Source organism: Nylanderia fulva, unplaced genomic scaffold (assembly GCF_048542155.1).
Source record: "Nylanderia fulva isolate GAGA-0341 unplaced genomic scaffold, ASM4854215v1 Scaffold317, whole genome shotgun sequence".
Lineage (NCBI taxonomy): Eukaryota > Metazoa > Arthropoda > Insecta > Hymenoptera > Formicidae > Nylanderia > Nylanderia fulva.
The window spans coordinates 20,553-26,556 of NW_028190387.1; the positions used below are offsets into that span (position 1 = coordinate 20,553).

Below are 6,004 nucleotides of genomic sequence, written 5' to 3' on the forward strand. Positions count from 1 at the left end.
AGCAACTTTATTTGTTAATAGTTAAAAAAGATTATTTCAAATATTATGGTCCATTGTTTTCCAAAAGACTTGAAATGTTTAAAATAATAGGAGGATTCAAGAAGCAAATTTTTGCATTGTCCCAACAGTTGCAGAAAGAAATCGAAACTTTTAATAAACAACACAAAACAATTAATAAAAACGTAAGTAAAAAGAAAATTTGTTATAAAAGAAAACGAGACAATTTATCGGGCAATGAAGAAAACTCTGAGTCAATTACACGGACTGAGACAATTTTACATATAGAAATGAAAAAAATTAAACAACTTATACTAGAATGGATAAAGCAAAATATAAGTAAGGTATCAGATACGAATGAAAATGATTATTTAATAGAAAAAGTAAAAAATATTAAAATTAAAGTTGTAAAAGTAAAGCTGAGAATGAAAACTTTATTTTTGCAATTATCACTTGTTTTCTTTGCAATACACCTATAAAATTAATCAAGAGCAGTAAAAATAAAAATACAAATGCAAGATAGATGGTGAGCAATTTTCACAAACATTTTCTTAAACATTTAAGCAATATTCCGAGCAATACTCAAAACAACATGTCAACAACATCTCAGACTTCTTTAAAAAAATCATCCTTACTAACATTGGGGTTTTCAAAAACTGTTGCTAATAAAAATTTGCATAAAAATTTGGATGCTGCTCAAAATGAAGAATCGGAACAAGGGTCATCTTTAGAAATAATTTCAGTCGAAGACACCGAAGAAACCAAGAAGACCGTTGTAGAAGAAAATAATTCCAATCCGGATTCGAATACTGAGTCGTCAAATTTTTAGATAGTACTAGAAAAAATGAGATGTGCAGTACTAAAATTACAATTTCAAAAAAATCATTGTCTAATGAAAAATTTAGTCGACAAAATCGATTAAAAAGAAAATTACAGATAATATCTCCAAATCAAATGTTTATTACTCAATATTTTTCTTATATTGTTAAAATTTCGAAAATAGTACAAGAAAATGACATTTTAAAGAAAGCGTTTTTTGAACAAGCCGAGGAACTTCGATGTCTTAAAAAAAATATTGCTCCGATTCCAAATAATATTGATGGTTTTTTGAAACGACTTTTTGAAACGGCAATTCTCAACAATGCTAAAAAGAATCCGAAGAATAATCGATATGAAGAATCTTTTAAGAAATTTTGCACATATCTTTTTATTATAGATAAGAATGCATTTTGAAATTTTTATATATTTGTATTTTTTTAGTTATTTATAGCTTTATTTGAATTTTGTTTTAAATAATAGATGGGCGCCTGACTTATGAAACTTTACATGCCAATTTAAATGGCAGTATTACACCTGTATCTACTGTCAGTAGAATTATAAATTTCAATCATTGTTTACTTCGGGAAGGTGAATTCCGTTTTAAGGAACTAAGTGACTTTTTAACACAAAGAAATTTGCCTAAAATAGTTTGGCTTAGTGAAGATGCGATTACTGGCAGAGCCGAATATTCATTACATAAAAATTGTAATGTAGGTTTCGTTTTGCCATTAGATGACTATGGCTTACCAAAAGTTGGATACTTTAAGGTAATTAACAATTTTTTTAAACAATTATTAATAGTAACAATTATTAAATAGATTTTTCAAAAAATTATTGGATTGTGATTTTTAGGCAACAACTTATAACAAAATAAAAAAACAATTTCAAGAGGAACGTATTTCTAATTATGCTTGTTGTTATGGCCCAGCCTTTACAAAATAATACTCCATCATTTTGCCTGTCAATTTTTGGTACATATAATCGGTTTACAGCCTCCGATGTTTTGAAAAGATGGACAGAAATGCAATCTATGGCTAAAGAATTTGGTATTACAATTTTGTGTCACTCATCTGATGGTGATACTAGACTTATAAAAGCCATGAAAACTGTATATAAACTTCCAGCTTCTATCGAGAATAAGTGGTCTTGGTTTCATTGTATGAAACTTCCTAATTCAAATACGTTGGTCTGTCAAGACACTATACATACTTACTATTTATATTTCGGGAATAGGAACAAAAACAAATAGTTAAGCTGCGAATATATTTTTATTGATTTTCAAAGTACTCGCCACGATGATCGATATACTTTTGCATACGCTTAAACCAATTTTCAAAGCATTTATTCCATTCCGAATGAGGTATCTCCAAAACATGATTTTTGAACGCTTCAATAGCTTCTTCGGGCAATAAAAATCGTTAACCACGCAATTTATTCTTCACTGATAAGAACAAAAAGAAATCATTGGGTGCTAAATCAGGACTGTACAGCGGATGACCCATCAATTCGATGTTTTGAGTGCTCAAATAGTCTCTTGTTTGAGCCGATGTGTGAGAACTCGCATTGTCATGATAAAGAACAATCCGGCGTCTCTTGTTTGTTTTTCTTAATTCACCGAAGACTTCTGACAAACAGATGGTTGTGTACCACTCAAAATTTACTGTTCTACGATCCTCTAGAGGCACTGTTGCAATATGACCAGTTATTCCGAAGAAACAGGCTACCATTTTTTTTTTGCAGTGCTTTGTGCGCGAACAACTTTTGTTGGATTTGGTTCATCTTGGAACACCCATACAATCGATTGCTGCTTACTTTCGGGCTTATACGAATATATCTACGATTTGTCACCTGTCACAATTTTATAAACGTCTTTTGAAGCACCGCGATTGTATTTCTTAAGCATTTCTTTACACCAATCGGCACGAGCTTTTTTTGAGCGATTGTCAAATTATGTGGGATCCAATGCAAACATAACTTTCACACAGCTAAGTGTTCATGTAAAATTGCATATATGCTGGTAGAACTTATGCTTAGGGATACCTCAATCTTACAATAGGTTACATGACGATCTTGCTTAATCATTTCGTGCACAGCATCGATGTTTTCTGGCACTACAGCCGATTTTGGACGACCTTCACGAAACTCGTCGGACAGCGAACTTTGACCATGATTGAATTTACAATACCAGCGATACACAGTGGTTTTTGATGGAGCTTCATTGTCAAAAGTCAAATTAAGTTGATTGATGCACTCTTGTTGTGATAATCCACGTCGAAAGTCGTAAAAAATCATCGTACGAAAATGTTCACGATTCAGTTCCATCTTTTGCCGAGACAAAACATTCAACTAAATATAAAATAAACAAATAGCGTCCGTATAACAAAATGTTCTGAGTACGCATATCGTCAAAAATGTCAAATTTTACGATGGACCCGTCAGATGAACTCACATGACATCAGTGTTGCCAGTTCCCGAAATATAAATAGTAACCCTTATTGGTACAAAATTGAGAACGCGACTTTTACATGAAAAAGTGAATTTGCAAATAGGCAATTACGTAATCACTAAAAAGCATCTTGAATATCTTATACTCAATTTTGGAAAAGATAAACACTTATTAACTATACTCTAACTTCATTCCTCTCGACCAATAGAGCCAAACGCGATGTTATTGCGACAATTAAGAAAGAAAGAAATTTTAGAAACTAAGAAATTTGAATCCTATGGTTGGGATCTCAAAAATTCCCCTTGTTCTTTCTCTTAACATCCCCTGTAAAGAAATAGGCGAGAAAAATATTGGTCCGAAAGTCGGCTGAATCGAGAATCGAACCCGAGACCTTCCGCTTGCCGGGCGACTGCTCTTCCAACCATAGGATTCAAATTCCTTAGTTTCTAAAATTTCTTTCTTTTTTAATTGTCGCAATAACATCGCGTTTGGCTTTATTGGTCGAGAGGAATGAAGTTAGAGTGTGGTTTTAAAATTAAAGAGCTGACTTATAAGTATTCTTATTACTTATTAACTATGTCTGATATAAATGGAGAAGAATGAATTATAAGGCTGTAGAAAAAATATGTGCTCCGATAGTAACGAATATTTTAAGTGAAAAGATAGCCAATGCGAAAGGTTCTGTGATTTATTTAGAAGCAATAAGAAATATTTTACAGTCATTTTTAAACAAAAATTTGGCTCAGAGAAAGAGATTATTTTTAATTTGGAAATCTGTATTTATTTTTCGAATATGGCAAAACTGGATCTTAGAATAAAATAATTTAACTCTCTCAAAAAATTTCATTATTTCAAATTCCTACATGGCAATAGAAATCAATGCTCATTTCTTGCTTATGCTTTTTCAAAAAATTTTATCTAACTCTAACTTGAATTCTAGTATGTGCGTTCCATGGTTGATGAGTAGCCAACCATGCGAACAAATTTTTCGTTCAACAAGAAGCTTAACTTCTACTTTTTCCACAATAGTCAATTTAAGTTTAAATGATATTATGAATAGAATTAAAAAATTCAAATTTTACAAACTGTCAAAAATGATTTACCATAAAAGATCAGTTTGTTTTTCCAAGAGAAGTATTTAGGTATTGGAAGTAATGAAAATTTAAGTGATATCCCAGATGATATAGAGATTGAAAACATTATGTCAGCTCTTGCAGAAGCTAAATCAGATCTTAATAAAGTTGGTATAAACAATATTCCTGAATTGTATTGGAAAAATATTAATTGTTTTCCAAAATTTTGGGCAGAAAATCTTGTGGAAGATATTGATTTAGATAATGACGATGACGATAATTTAATTTCAAATTTGGAATCAGAATTAGATGTTACAACACAAGTTGAGTCTGAAATTGAGTCAATGTTAGAAACAAGATTACAAACTGATTTGGTCTTTGAAACTCATAATTTTGATGATGATCAATTGGACAATGACCTTTGTTTAAAAGATTATGTTGATGATCCAGAATTTATTAAGAAAAAAGATAAAATAGAAAAATCGTCGTTTGTAAAATTAGTTTTAGCAAACCAGACAAAAATAGTTAAAAAAATCATCTCTTTGTTGCATTAAGCAATGATAGATTATTGCGTGTCAGACAAAATCCCATGAGTTCTCATAATTTAATAAGTCATCAAATAGATACTAAAAATAACAATGCGGAGTTTGTAATAAATACTAAAATGTATTACGCTGTTTATTATGACACTGGATGATATATAGAGAGGGTCTTAGAAAAATTAAATAATCAATTATTTAAAATAAAATTTCTGTCTCAGAATTTAAAAGTTTTTAAGTGGCCACGAAAAGACGATATTCACGAGGTTGAGAAGAGATACATATTTTATGGTCCTATTAATATGCAGGATGTTAACCCTTTAACTATTTCTCAGTCTAATAGAAAACTAATAATAAAACAATTTAAAAAGTTTAAAAAAAAGTTTTAGTTACGTCAAAAACTAAAGTTTAAGTATATCCACATAAAAGTTTTTTTTGTTTCGCAAATGTTTTACTATGTTACTATGTACAATATATTTAATAATACATATTCTGTTTGTGAAACTTTTGTATTCTGGTGTCGTATTTTTGTTTCTATATGTAATAAAGATTTTTTATAAAATTGCGTTTTTTTCTTAAGCAGTAAAAATTTTAAATCGATGTTCTCGAAGATATTTGGAAAAATCTGAGATAATTTTAGAAAATTTGAGGTAATTTTAAATATTCTAAGGTAATCTTGGGCAATTTGAGGTAATATTTGGTAATTTTAAGTAATCTGAGGTAGTATTAGGTAATTCGAGGTATTATTAGGTAAGCTAAGGTAGTATTAGATAATCTGAGGTAATTTAAAGATAATCCGTATCAAGGGTAATTTTTCGTACACTATAATCACTAGTAACCAACCCCTCGAATAAATGATACTGAAGTCAATAAAAAAACACAATATGACAGATATAATAAACCAAAAGCATGGCCACAAATTGATGATAAAAATAAATCATTTAAAAAGAATCAAGAGGAGTCGATGAGAAATAGTGCCCAGCAAACACATATTATAACAGTTATATAACATTGGAGTCAAAAATTAAAATAACAGCGTTATATTTTTATTATATAATTGTTATGTATTATCTATTTATTATTGCTATATAACATACTAGCAAACGCATATATTATAACAGTTATATAAC

General features: G+C 29.9%; 1 pseudogene; it reads left to right on the forward strand.

The window, feature by feature from the left end:
* The first annotated feature begins 3,861 nt into the window (after nt 1-3,861).
* LOC146722418 (uncharacterized) lies at nt 3,862-4,370 on the forward strand (annotated as a pseudogene).
* The last annotated feature ends 1,634 nt before the right edge of the window (nt 4,371-6,004 follow it).